General features: G+C 39.7%; 1 non-coding gene across 1 annotated transcript; it reads left to right on the forward strand.

The window, feature by feature from the left end:
• The first annotated feature begins 1,297 nt into the window (after window positions 1-1,297).
• Window positions 1,298-1,404, forward strand: LOC133807660 (small nucleolar RNA R71). Its single transcript, XR_009879561.1, has one exon. It is a non-coding gene; the product is annotated as a small nucleolar RNA R71 (small nucleolar RNA).
• Window positions 1,405-15,157: the final 13,753 nt, after the last annotated feature.

Below are 15,157 nucleotides of genomic sequence, written 5' to 3' on the forward strand. Positions count from 1 at the left end.
AGAATACTAACCACTCAGAATTGAGATTGAATTGACCTATGGTCAACTATATGATATGACTAGAATAGATAATAACGGTATGTTTACTTATCTTATCAACTGTCAATATCGGTCCTATCCGATGTAACAAATACATCCGATCTTATTTACTTTGCTAATGTTCTGGAAAGAACATAACACTGTAATGTGTAAGTAGATCATTTCGTAGATTGGCAAGTCAATGTAAATCCTGGGCACTGACTAATCTTAGGACTAACTTATTTTGAACATATAATCAAATTTATATTCCACTGTGATTACGTCACTATAAATAAGATTAACTATATGCTCGAGATTTAATAGAAGTTTATATTAAACAAATAATCATGAAAATAAAACATGTGAGCAAAGTGATTGACCAAGTCAAAAAAGGATTTGTATTCTTTTATTGATAATAAAATGAGATTACAAAGAATTTGGGTTTTAATTAGGGCATAAAACCCCAACAACTTGCTTCCCACTTCTCAAAGTAATGGCCTGACACTGCTCCTTGGGGTTCACAACAGTATTACTAGGTAAATTTCCCTAGGACCTATTGTTCAACATATTTGCCAATTGTGCCACTTGTGTTTTATTGATTATGAATAGAAGATCTAGTCTCGGTCATAAACTGAGTTTGGGTATTGGTGAGATTTAACAAAGCAGCTTGCAATTCATTGGACTTTTCTTGAGGCGCTGGTGACCTATGCTGTTGAGAGGATGAAGCATGATTCATAGGCTGTTGTGGCATGTTCTACTGGTATTGCCTTTGAAATTGTGATTGTTGGCCTTGGTTATCCCTCCAGGAAAAATTAGGATGATTTCTCCAACTTGGATTATATGAGTTAGAAAAGGGATTGTTGTATGGCCTTTGAAAATTCCCAACAGCTTGGACCTGAGCTTGATCCATGGGAATATTATTATGTGGGTCTGCTGCTAGACACTGATTAAAGGAATGAGGACCCCCGCAAATTTCACAACATGCTGTGTCAGTATGGCATTAGCAGTCATGGTACTTTGCTGCAACTGCTTAGTCAATGTTGCAACCTGAGCAGTCAGAGCAGTAATTGCATCTAACTCATGTACTCCAGCTACCTTTTTGCTATTAGAAGCACGCTAATTAGACCATTGATCATTGTTAGTTTCTATATCTTCTAACAAGTCATATGCCTCATTGGCACTCTTCCTCATGAATGCCCCTCCAGCTGCAACATCAATTATAGTGCGAGTAGTACCGCACAATCCGTTATAGAAATTGTTGACCAACATCCACTTTTCAATACCGTGATGAGGACATTTTCTCAGTAGCTCCTTAAACCTTTCCTATGAGTCATATAAAGATCCCTCATCCATCTGATAAAAATTATTAATTTCCTCCCTCAGTTTAGCAGCCTTTGACAGAGGAAAGAACTTGGCCAGAAACTTTTGAGCCAACTCCTCCCACGTAGTAATAGAATTGGATTGAAGGGAGTTCAACCAACACTTAGCTTGATCCCGTAGTTAAAATGGGAATAGCCTCAACTTGATTGCATCATTACTCACCCCATTATATTTGAACGTTGCACATAGCTCCAGAAAATTTTCAATGTGCATATGAGGATCTTCTAAGGGGAGTCCACCAAACTGAACCGTGAGCTGGACCATTTGTAAGATTGTTGGCTTTATTTCAAAATTGTTTGCAACAACCATCGGTGGTCTAATACACGAATGTACTCCTATAACAGTAGGGCGTACATAATCTCTGAGTGTTCGTGCATTTTGGCCCTGAGCGGCATTAGAGCCTGCATTAACATTAGGCTCATCATCCCTTACATCATCCATACTAATTTCTACCCTTTTCTTTCTTCGGTTTTGCTGGCAAGTTTTCTCTATCTCAAGATTTCTAAGAACTAAGCTGTCAGCTCTCCTTCTACTGCACATATAACAATAGTACCTGAAATGGAGATCACAAAACACACACAAACCAAATTAGAAAGATGATCAAGTAACAAACCAAATTAGAAATAAAATTAACTATTTTGATATTGATAATATTTCAGTCCCTGACAACGGCCCCAAAAGATTGTTGCAAATTTTTAGCTACGCAAGTATACGTAATCCCAATTCAGTAATAAAGTTCGGTAAATCTGAGTATCGCCCACAGAGACTTTATGCCAATTTCCAACAATTAATCTCAATTTCTATTTGATTGATCTATATTCAACGTTTGTCAAAATAAACTAATAATCAAAATAAATGAGTAAACAAGTATAAAGAACTTTAAATTAAAGCTTAATTACTAACACAATGAATTAATTCAAGAAATAAAACAAATTAGAGAATTTAATTTCACCAACTATCCTTTCTATTATTTATTTATGCAAAATTTTCAATCTTCCTTCTTTGTTAAGATGTCGAGTTTACCAAAACGTCGAATATTCAGATTATGAAATATTAAACTCAACCTAAATGATAATTTTCTATATTTCTTAAATTCACACATATGAAGCATTAAGGTTGAAAACTCAAAAACCACACAAATAAACATGATACTCTCGTTCAACATTAAATTTATGTCTAATCAATTATAGCATATTCAAATCTCATTTTTCAAATTTTGATTCAAACTCATAAATTATGTAAATAGATGACCAATCAATCACATATAAAATCATAAATTGAACATATCTTAATAGATAACAAAAGAAATCATAAACTTTGCATTAAATCATAAAATAAATTCAAGAGACTCAATTAAAAACCTTAAATTGAAATTAGTTCATCAACATGACTATAAGATTCACAGAGCAGAAAAAAATAAAACAAAGATTAAGAAGAAGAAAAGAACAATGAAATCCAATCCAAGCTTTTTTCCCCAAGCCTCTTGCCTCCTTCTTTGTTTTCTGTCTCCTCTTCTCCTTTACCAAAACGTTCTTTTAAAACTCCTTCACCATAATTTTTCTTATTAAAAGTCACAATTGCCCTTATTTTCAAAACGTGTACAGACACAAGCGCCGCGACTCAGCTTTCATGCGCCACGACCCTAGCACGATAGCCCCAATCGAGGAGCCTCTAACTTCGATGGCACCGCGACCCAGCATTCTTGCGCCGCAACTCAAAAGGATACCGCTGCGACTCAAAATCCAGAGATATAACAACCTTTCTGAATAAGCCAGCGACGCGACCAACTTCAAAAGCCGCGACTCAAAATAGCTCCATTTTAAAAATCAACATTTTAATCTTCCTTGAGACCCTTGATCTCTTCAAAAGTGCTCCAAAACGACCAAACACCATTTAACACAAGAAACCCACCGTTTATCTTTGAATTAGCCATTAGTTACACCACATCCACACCAACCATTGAGTAATCACTAAAACCTGAAAACACATGCATAATTCTGCACCAAAAACAACTTAAAAGATTAAATACACACCATTAAAACCTAGAACTAAAATAGACTTATCACAAAATGATGCCTTTTCGATGGAAAATTGATGCATTTTCGATGCAAAATCAATGGTGTTTCGATGCAAAATCAATGGTGTTTCGATGCAAAATATGTAACGCTCTACTACTCTAGAGTCGTTACCATGTGGTTTCAAAATGTGTATTTTACATGCTAATCGAGGTATTAGACCCAAAAGTGTAATTAAATTAAAGCAAAGACTCATTTTATAAAATTTCCATGTGAAAGAGTTAAACTTTCATTAAAATCATAAAAGATTTACATTGGGATCCCAAAATTTTGTTTAAGACATATTTACAACTTAAAAGTTACTGTATAGTCGACCTAGGTGACAAAATCAAACATTACACTGAGCTTTTCAAAGGTACCCAAACTGTGGCGACCAGGTACACCAAACATGTATGCACCACTCCAAGCTCTCCAACTCATGGTTGGTTGACCTTTTCCTTGCCCTTACCTGCACCATAGAGCACCCATGAGCCAAGGTTCACCAAGAAAACTTCACTAGCATAGCATATAATAATTCATTTCAATAAGTGTATAACTAATCAAACACAACAAACAATCCACATGCTTTAATTAAAACTCACAACAACGACCTAAGACGGTCAGGGTGAGTTACCAAGCACCAAGTTCATGGTCCTAACCGAGCGAGTGAGTAAAACACCCTTAGATGGCCTTACCATAACGACCTGGATCCAACATGCTTATTGTTGATCCCAGCCCTTGCCGATCCCAACCCTTGCCACTTAGTCACAAATACATATATGACATAATAGTTACAAACATTTACACATAACACTAAGCACAATACAAGAACAGAAGATCGTGGCATGCCATGCTCTACGTGCACAGATAGTTTTCTTACCTTGAGTCTTGAGCTGACAGTATAAGGTGATCACAAGCACGATCCTTAATCCCGGGCCTTAGGGGTATAGCCTAGTCACAATGCAATAGTGGATAACCATCAAAACCTAAATCAATTAAAAGCTTTGGAATAACGTACTAGCCTCCGGGACCTCGAATGCTACTAGACCGAGTAGTAGAATCCTTCCCGAGCCCTAAAGTTTGAGTTCCCAAGTTAAAAAGCCTAATTTGGCCATTTCTTCCTATGCGTGCCACGACACGCCTCAAGTTAGAGGATCCCATCCCCTTTCGTTCCCAGGGACATGCGCCGCGACTCAACCTTGAAGGGTCGCGGCACGGCTAGGCAAAAACCAAAAATCCTAGGCCCTGGGTTCACGCGGGTCGCGGTGCCCCAAGAACAAGGTCGCATCGCGTCCCTATGAACCCAAATTTTCCCTAGCTTTTCCTACCTGTTCTCCGAACCAAATAACCACAATTCACCCTAAATCGTGAACTACAACCAAAATTAAACCCCAATACCCCAATACTACACCTAAGGCAACACAACCATACCAACTTCTAAACAAAAATTCCAACACAATTCAAAAACCAAAGCTAGAGTAAAACTCAGTCAAAAACTTGAACTAAAATAGGATTAGAGCTTACCTCAACAATTATTTCGACTCCATGAACTAAACCTTAATTACCCCAGATTCTAGCCTTCAATCACAGCCTCAAACTTTAGAAAATCATCGCCCCTTTTCCTTCTAATTTCCCCAAAATCCTAAACAAGAGAGAGAGTGTGAGAGATGAACATGAGAGAGAGTAAGTGTGAGCTGGGAGTGTTTTGGTTTTGTTTTCTCTTAGTTTCTAGGGGTCCTTTAGTCAACTTAGTCCAGCCAAGGGCAAGTCTATCCCTTGGCACAAAAGACCAAGATGTCCCTTGCTCAAACCCTTACCCTTTAATGCCCCAAGGGCAAAATTGTATTTAGCCACATTTCTCGCTAATTCTCAAATAGCACTACAGATTCCCAATTAATCCCGACATACCAAAATAATCACCAAATAACTACCTGTTACCCGATAAATCCTGACTACGCACTAAGTTCCCCAAAATACCCCTAGGCTCTCCCCGAGCCGGGTATTTGACCTCGTCGCCACTTTCCCCGTCAACCCGCTCACTAGGATCGCCTCAGACCACACATCTAAAATATATCTCCATAACATAGTGGTCTCACTCATAAAGCATACATATAATACAAATATACCCTTAACAGGTCAAAAGTTACAATTATGCCATAATTTACAAAAACAGGCCACATGCATATTTAATAAACATAATCATGCATAAATATTCACATTACCATATAAATCATTTATACCGCATAATCACCCATATATTCAATTAATTCCACATACAAATCCGATTATGCCTTCCAGGCACAGTAATCAAGGCACTCAGCCTTAATAACAAATTTTGGACGTTACAACTATCCACTCCTTATCAAAATTTCGTCCTCAAAATTTGTTCAAATGTCTCGAGATACTAACCCTGCAAATCTGACTATAACTTCAGAGTCAGGTCCTTTACCTTGCTATCTCTTTGTAACACCCTCACTAGAGTAACAATCTTATTCTGTAAGACTTTATCTCTTCTATCTAGGATTTCCACTTGCTTTTCCTTACACAATAAGTTCCACTGAAATTCCAGAGTCTCTTCACCCAATCGGGGGTAGTTCTCGACACCTCTTTCCTTAAAATTGGCACAAGTAACACATTATGAGCCTTTACCTTTGCTGGGGTAAGGCTAATCTTTAAGCCCCTAGCCTAATCTTTATTAGGATCTCATAAGTCTAACCAATCTATACTCAAATCTCCTCTTTCTTTCCCAAACTGGCTTATCCTTTTTAGTCCACAATACTCAGAGAAGTACAAAGTGTCCAATTATGGAACTCCACGTTCCCATATTAAAATTTGTGCTCTTATGTCCTTTTTAACAAAGCAGACACTCCTGCTCTAACAATCCTTAATAACTTCATTGGTCCTCCGAACCGATTCTGAATTAGAATACTTCCTGTCCCTCATTTCATTTCCGGGAATGAGGAATTCTCATTTCCTATCTAACAATATCTTATTCAGAGTCACTCTAACCGTCGACCGACATTCATCACCGTGACAATCCAATTAAGGGACCGTATTTGCCTTGATGTCCTGAAAACTTATATATTCAAAGTAAAATACTCAGAGTTTAAGTTGTTCCTTTAGATTTCCAGTCTATCTGAAGGCAACCAATAATTCCAAATCCCAATCTTACAATCATCGCACTCTATGAACCTTTTTAGAACTTGGGAAATAAATGGTCTTAATTTGACACTATCGACTTCGGTGTCCCACAGAGACATTCAGTTTCCTTTCGCCTATACTTATCCCTATGATAATTCGATCACACAAACATAAGTGTGCTATCTTAATATGTCAGGTCACAACTTCTCGCACCCACTCATCTTTCCTACAATCTGAGGTAATCCACCCCTACAGTCAATAATTATATCCCTCCATACTAACTCCAGAATACCGTAGAGTCACAATAGCTCTTTCTAGCTTCTGCTTATCATCTTTCACTTGCTAAATGATTAGGCAGTGCACCTCCCGATATACAATTTTTTAGGTCTTAACACCCATTCAAACTTCCTGGATACAACAATCATAAGGGGTAGTATAAGACTAATCCAGAATTTCCACCTCGACGCCAGCATCAATCAGATCGCTCATCCGATCCTCATATCTTAACCTATCCATGCTAAAATGGTAGGATTCTTAATCATTCCTCCAGATCTTCTTTTTATATTTCATTGTTCATAGAGGTATGCTTCCAATTATCAATTACGATTTCCATACCAATCCCAATCGTTACCTCACCTAACTTTACTGTGGTCCATCACAAATCATACAACTGGCACAATTCTTCTTAACTCAAGGTGTCAGCCTCCACATTAGTTCTCTCTGAGTAATAAAAAATTTCAATGTGAGTCCTTCACTAGTCCCCATTGGTTCCTTTGTCTAACGTTCAACCCCCTATGGATGACAAAGTGCTTTAACTTCCTACTAGTGCACGCACTTCTTTTCCATAAGTGCCATCACCTCACCCTAATCATGGCTATCTGACATTACTGTCAACTCAAACTCCCGTGTAGGACTTTTGTGTTCTTATTCCTTTATCCACCGTGAAGCACGAACCATCACCTTTTTCAGTCTGCACACGACACACCCTAGTCTCCGATGCACCGCATTATTAACTCCTCATTTTAAACAAGGACAATGCCCACTGTACCATCCTCCTGTATCAGTCCATCACATGCATATTCTAATACCCTGGCGTGCTAATCAACCTTTATTTCAACTTCTGAAAATCCGGCATGCAACTATCCATTCAGACAAACTTTAGGTCCTTATGTTCCTTTGTTCAAGGGTATGGCGGTCCTTGAAGACGCTTCAAGTGAAAGCCAATGTGTTTCGCCAATCTCACCGTGCTTCTAACCCTTAAGGCGTTCCGTTAGCAATTTCCTTACGACTTCTATTTTAACTGAATCATACATATTCCCATCACTTCCCATAATGTGACCTTAAATATCATTTAGAGAACTCTGAACCTATCCCTTCTAGTATCAGCGCTTCCTCAGCCTCAGTAGTATCAGCGAAAATGTTACTCGTGCTTTGTTTCCAATAACTGGAAGTAATCCAAAACATTCTCGATCAATCCAAATACGACTTGTCCACACCATACCTATACTCTCTACTTGTTGGCTTTTCGTGGGCCACTGAAGCATTGGTTAGTTCAAAAGCCTCAGTTGGTAATAACCAGATCGAGGGTCATCCATCCTTCCTTGCAATTAGGAAAATGAATCATCCATCCTTGGCAATGGATACCTATTTAGGACAATTACTTTATTTGGCTATCCATATGCAGTACACGTTCTAGTAGACTTAGTCTCCTTCTTAACAAATGGTGTTGACATATCCCATGGTGAGATGCTCCGTTTGATCAACCCTAAAGTCAAATAACTTCTTCAACTGAACTGTTAATTCTTTTTGCTTAGCTAGTGCCATTCTTCATGATGTCTCTGATACCGGTTCTATTCCTACCTTAGTGTTGTAGCACAGTTAATTTCCTAGACACGACAGCAATCCCAGTGAATCCTTGAAACCCATATGGAACCTCACTAGCCAATCCACTTTTCCCTCCAGTCTAACTAATATAATCTTTGTGGTACCTCTCACCATAGCTAGGCATCTCGTGAATGCAACTAGGTCCTTCCCCTTTTAAAATCAGAAGTCCTCATCTTTTCCTTATAGTCCATGGGTCCCTTACTTGGAAAAATAATCCATACTCGAGATCATATCAAAATCCTACCATAACCAGCTCAATTAATTTTACTGCCAACTCTCAACCAGTAGTACTCTGACCCATCTCCTGAAAACTACCACTTTTCCCCCGCAGACAATATAATCTCAAACCCCATAGCGTAATAATCATATATATATATACCACATAATATCTCTACTAAGATATACATAGTACTAGACTTAAAAACATAATATAAAAGAATGAGAACTAGAAAGCCAACATGTCGCCTCCGAGGAACTAGCCTAGGGCTCTGACTGTATCAAGGAAGACACTCGAGCCAGAGTCGAGCTATCTGCACTCCTTGGTTTTCCCTTCTTCGATCTCGGGCAATCCTTCTTGAAATGCCCAACTATTCCATATAAAAAACATGCCTTCGCTCGACATTCTCCTAGATGGCATCTCCTACACCTGACACATACCAGTTACCTTATCCAGACCTCGTTGCCGCCCTGGCTGCCATCTTGAGTGCTATGACCTCTCGTGTCAGGACCAGGGGTAGTAAAACTGTCAGGGGTCTTTCTTTTATGGTAATTAGGGCCTTCGCCCCTACCTGATCTCACAAACAAAGGTCCCATTTCCTGAGCTCCCTGCCCTAAGGAGACGAACTCCCCCTGCTGGGGGACACGGCCCGCGACCTGCCCTCCCAAAGTCGCGGTGCACACCTTGCAAATAGAGGCTCCCAGCCTTAACACTCATGTGGGTCGTAGCGCCTGAAGAACAGGGCTGTGACCCGAGCCCCTAAACCCAGAAAATCCTCCATTTCCTTAACACTTATCCTCGAGGCTAACCTCAATTTCCAACCCACAATAGAAACTAAACCAGAATTTATGCCCAAAATTCCCAACCCTTTGATCTAAACACTATACCCGACTCATAACCAATTTTTACTCTTATTAAATACTTAAATTCAACCAAAATTAGCTAGCAAACTAAGACTCATGCAATCTCTAGTATTCATCATAGTTTCAGCAGAAAAATTCAGCTTGCTTAGTATGAATTTTATACCTCAATTGTAGCTTAGATCCTCCCCAATACTCTGGCTAATCCCAGCTTGGTTCTCCTCTAAATTCCTAGCTTGGTCCCCTTTAATTCTCCAAGCTCACCAAAGTTTTAGAGAGAGTGAGAGAGAAAATGTGTAGAAGGTAAGAGAGAAGGAAATTCTATGAGTTTCTGGTTCTTTTCCCTTGATCTTCTGAGTATATCCTAACCCAACCAATGTCTATTTTGCCCTTTAGACTTATTAATCCTCTAAGGGTTCTAAACGGTAAAACGGTCATTTTCCCTCAGTTCCCGCTAATATCTCAAATGTTCATACCATTAATCAAATAACCCCGTCACATATAATTAATTACCAAATACTTATTCATTACTCAATTTATCCCAAAATATTCTCTAAATTCCCAAAATATCCGCAGGCTCTCGCCCGAGCCGGGTATTTAACCCCACTGTGACTATTTCGCTTATCCGCTCACTAGGAGCGTCTCGAACCATATATAGCAAATATATCCACATAATAATGTGGTCTCAACCATTCATCACATATAATCACGTTTATTCCCTTAACAGCCAAAATTACCAATATGCCCTTATAAGCTATAAAAGGCCCACATTCATATCTAATACTCATAAACATGCATATAATATATCCATAAAATCATATTAATCATGCATGTCACGTAATCACACATTTAACTATTTAAACATTCATATATGACGATTATGCCCCCTGGCACGCTAATTAGGGCCATTAGCCCTATTAGCAAATTTGGGTTGTTACAACTATCCCCTCCTACTGAGAATTTCGTCCTCAAAATTTTACCTGAATAACTCACGATGTTGATTCCGCATCGCTGACTCTAGCTCCTAGGTTGCTTCCTCGACCCTACTATTCATCCACAATACTTTGACTAGAGGAATCGTCTTGTTCTATAGAGCCTTATCTTTCCTGTCAAGGACCTGAACCGGTCGCTCCTCATATGAGAAATCTACTTGCAACTCCAAATCTTCATACCTCAACACATGAGTTGTATCTGAGACGTACTTCTAAAACATAGAAATGTGGAATACATCGTGAACTCCTGATAACAACGGTGGCAGTGCCAATTTGTAGGCCACTAGCCCTATCCTTTCCTGGATCTCAGAAGGTCCTATGAATCTAGGGCTCAACTTGCCTTTTTTTCCAAACCTCCTCACCCCTTGCAACTATGAGACTCGCAGAAACATGTGGTCCCCTACGTGGAACTTCACGTGCCTATGCTTAGGATCAGCGTAGCTTTTGTGTCTGCTCTGTGAAGCGAGCATTCGAGCCTGAATCTTATCAATAGCTTCATTAGTCTTTTGAACCATCTCCACCCCTAAATACTTCCTTGCACCCATCTCATCCCAATGAATGGGAGATCTAAACATCCTCCCATATAACATCTCGTATGGAGCTACTCCAATTGTTGGTTGATAACTGTTGTTGTAAGAGAACTCAATCAAAGGAAGGTATTTACTCCAAGACCCATCAAAGTCTATCACACACGCCCTGAGCATGTCTTCCATTACCTGAATTGTCCTCTCTGACTGTCCATCAGTCTGAGGATGAAATGTCGTACTAAACTTCAGCTGAGTCCCCATCACCTTCTGCAAACTACCCCAAAACTTGGAGGTGAATATGGGATCCTAATCTGATACAATAGACTTGGGAACCCCATGGAGACATACAATCTCCATCACATACAACTCCACGTACTGATCCATAGTATATGTTGTCTTCACTGGCAGAAAGTGAGTTGACTTGGTGTATCTGTCTGCTATCACCAATACCGAGTCATGTAGCCCAACTGTTTTGGGTAAACCTTCCACAAAATCCATTGTAATGTCTTCCCATTTCCACTCGAGAATACCCAAAGGCTATAGCAACCCCGCTGGTTGCTGATACTCAGCCTTCACCTACTGATAGGTCAAACACTTGGCCACGTACTCCACTACATCCTACTTCATCCCAGACCATCAATATAAATTCCATAGATCCTGATACATCTTTGTGGTGCCTGGATGGAGTGAGTACAGTGTAGTATGGGATTCATCCAATATCTCTCGTCTAATACCCAAATCTGTTGGAACAAAAATCCGATCCTTAAATCGTAGTAACCCTGTAACGCCCTACTACCCAGGGACCATTACGTTGTGCATTTTAAATAGTGCTAAACTCGGTGACTGAATCATTTGGCCATAATCGTGTAACTAAGTGTGATTAACGGTTTAGGTTAATTTTTTTTGTCAAAAATACGACATTTCAGTAAAACGTTTACTGTATACATTGGGATCCCATAATATATTTTAAAGGTTAATTACAATAAAAGATTTACAATCAGCCGACCTAAGTAACAATATAGGGTTTAACTCTAGTTCCTCTTTAAACCCTCGGCCGTGGTGGTTGAGCAGCTACATATGTACACATCGTCACGTAAGCTCTCCAACTAAAGAATGGTCCATCTTTCTTTTACCTTTACCTGCACCACATAGCACCAGTGAGCTGAGGTTCAACATGGAAACTCAACATGCTCATAAACAGATAATAACATGTTACTAACTCATAATAAGCATGCCTAGCAGTAATAAACCTATTCATGCATGCAGGCAAGTCCCAATAAATGATTATGGGGTCCTGCGCCTTATGTAGATGACTATCAAGTCAATTTGGGGTCCTGCGCCCTGTGTAGATGACTGATGAGTCAATCTCTAGGGATCTGCTCCCTGAATAGATAACTAATGAGTCTATCTCTGGGCAGGTGACTAATGAGTCACTCTATGGGTAGGTGACTAATGAGTCACTCTCTGGGGCTCTGCGCCCTAAGCCATGTGATATTTCAATCACCTGGGCCTTTTGGCCCTGACTCTAAGTAACTAGCCTTTAGACTAGACAAGTGTTTTAGTTTTCTTTGACCTTAGGGTCGGTCAAGAATTTAATGCTCATGTTGATTAGATCTAATCATTTCGGCTCTGCGTGCAATACGCTAACGCCACTCTTAACTCGTAGGTCAATTCCATATGACCAGCACTCAGTACTATTGTCGATCATGACTGATAAGTCAAGACTTCACGATCAGTACTAACACCAATGCTATTTCTGACTAATGAGTCAGTGCCACTCACAAGTAAGCAATGCAACTAGGCATATATCATATGTCAAATATCCAAATATAGGGCATTCAACATGCTTACTCAACAATTACCAACATAATTATGATCATGCACATTTACATAGACTCAAGCTCTGATCAATTCCATATTCAATATTCATGTCATGCCCTAATCACATGTATCGCATGCATCACATGCATCACATACTGGGTGCAGTTTTCTTACCTTTGGTCCAAGCACAGGTTACCAATAAACAACCCTCAAGCATGATCCTGTTTCCAAGCCCCTAGCGATAACCTAGTCACAACCATAATTTAAAACCCCATAAAAAATGAGTACATAAATAATTCCGTACCAAATCCAAGCCTCTGGGACACAAAATCCTACTGAACTGGGTAGTAGGATCGATCCCAGGCCCTTAGAGTTAAGTTCCCATAGCTAAAAACCAAATCTAGGCAAAAATGTACAGGCCGGTCGCGACTTGGCCCTGAGGGTCGCGACTTGCCCCCAAGATAGAAAGCCTCTGCCTAGGCTTCAGGGTGCGGGCCGGGACTTGGCCCCCCTTGAGTCGTGCCCCCCCCCCCCCCCCCCCCCCCAAGGCAGCCTTCTCTTTGCTTCATCTAAGTTGCGACTTGCCAGAACAAGGTCGCGACTTGACCACGAAACCAACCATTTGCTACGATTTTTCTCATTTAAAATCCTCCAAAAACCTATCCAAACACATTGAAATCCCAAAATCAAAGTTCCCAAACATCCCAATTATCCAAAACCATGAAAACCCAAGTCTCAATCCATCCAAAAACTCATCAAAACGTAAAATCTAATCAAAGCTTAAAAACTCGAAAACTTAAAATTTAAAACTCGGATTACCTCTGATTGAGTCGTTTCCCAAATAAATCCTCCGACTAATAAGCTTCTAATCTTTCATAGAATCGCCATGCCTTGATCCTTTCTTGAATCCGAGTCCTAAAACTCGAGTTTCCTTTGAAAATGCGAACGGGTGTTGAAAAGGGAACGGGAGAGAGAGAGAACGTTCTTTTATAATTCTGACAGGTTACTTCAAGATTAAGTAACCTCAAGCAAATCCTAATGCTCGGGGTCCCAAAAATTCCCAGAATTCCCTCCTGATCTTACTAACTTCCAATTTATCATCAAATATTTATTCCCATTACCTAATATCCCGGTAATGTGCTAAATACCCAAAATACCCCTTGACTCACTCCGAGTCAAGTATGGATCCCGTTGTGACTTTCCCACTAGCTTGCTCCCTAGGATCATCTTGTGCTGAGTAACCCAAACAAAACCATATAATAATGTAGTCCCACACATATATCACATATATGCCAAATACACCCAAAATGGGCCAAATTGTGAAAATTGCCTAATTAAAGAAAAATGGGCCCACATGCATATTTAATACACTTAAACATGCATATCAAGTCATATTATAATATAACTCACAAAATCACATAATGATACATATAAATATCACATAATCACATAATTCTATAATTTGCCATCTGGGCCCCCTAATCAAGGCCCTTATCCTTATTAGGAAATTTGGGACGTTACAAACCCTGTCTCTGAAATAGAATAATCCTTAGCTATCCTAGCTAGGACATTCCCTCTAGCCTCCTGCAACTGCACATCATCCATCTGATCCTCTCCAGGAGGGTAGACTGCAAGGTAATATTGGCCAACCGGCCCACAACCATCTCTATCCTCACTCTAGTCATCTCCTCTGCCAACTCTCTAAATATTTGTGCTGAGCTAAACAACTGTCACGGGCCTCTCCAGCTCAACGCGTCTGCCACTACATTGGCTTTCCCTGGGTGGTAAAGGATATCACAATCATAGTCCTTTACCAACTCTAGCCAATACCTTTACCTCATATTCAGGTATTTCTGGATGAAGAAATACTTCAAGCTCTTATGATCAGTGTATATCTCACACTTCTCCCCATATAGATAATGTCGCCAAAATTTCAGTGCGAATACCACTGTTGCTAATTCTAGGTCATGGGTAGGGTACCGCTGCTCATACTCCTTCAGCTGTCGTGGCGTATAAGCAATAACTTTCTCATTCTGCATGAACACACATCGCAATCCTAACCTCGATGCATCACAGTATACCATAAACCTCCCTCCCTCTGTAGGAAGACTCAACATCGGAGCAGTAATCACTTGTCGCTTCAATTCTTCGAAGCTATTCTCACACTTATCTGACCAGGTGAACTTCAAATTCTTCCGTGTCAATTTTGTCATTGGTGCATCAATCTTTGAGAATCCTTCCACAAATCATTTGTAATAACTTG

The sequence above is a fragment of the Humulus lupulus genome, chromosome X (genome assembly GCF_963169125.1).
Source record: "Humulus lupulus chromosome X, drHumLupu1.1, whole genome shotgun sequence".
Taxonomy (NCBI): domain Eukaryota; kingdom Viridiplantae; phylum Streptophyta; class Magnoliopsida; order Rosales; family Cannabaceae; genus Humulus; species Humulus lupulus.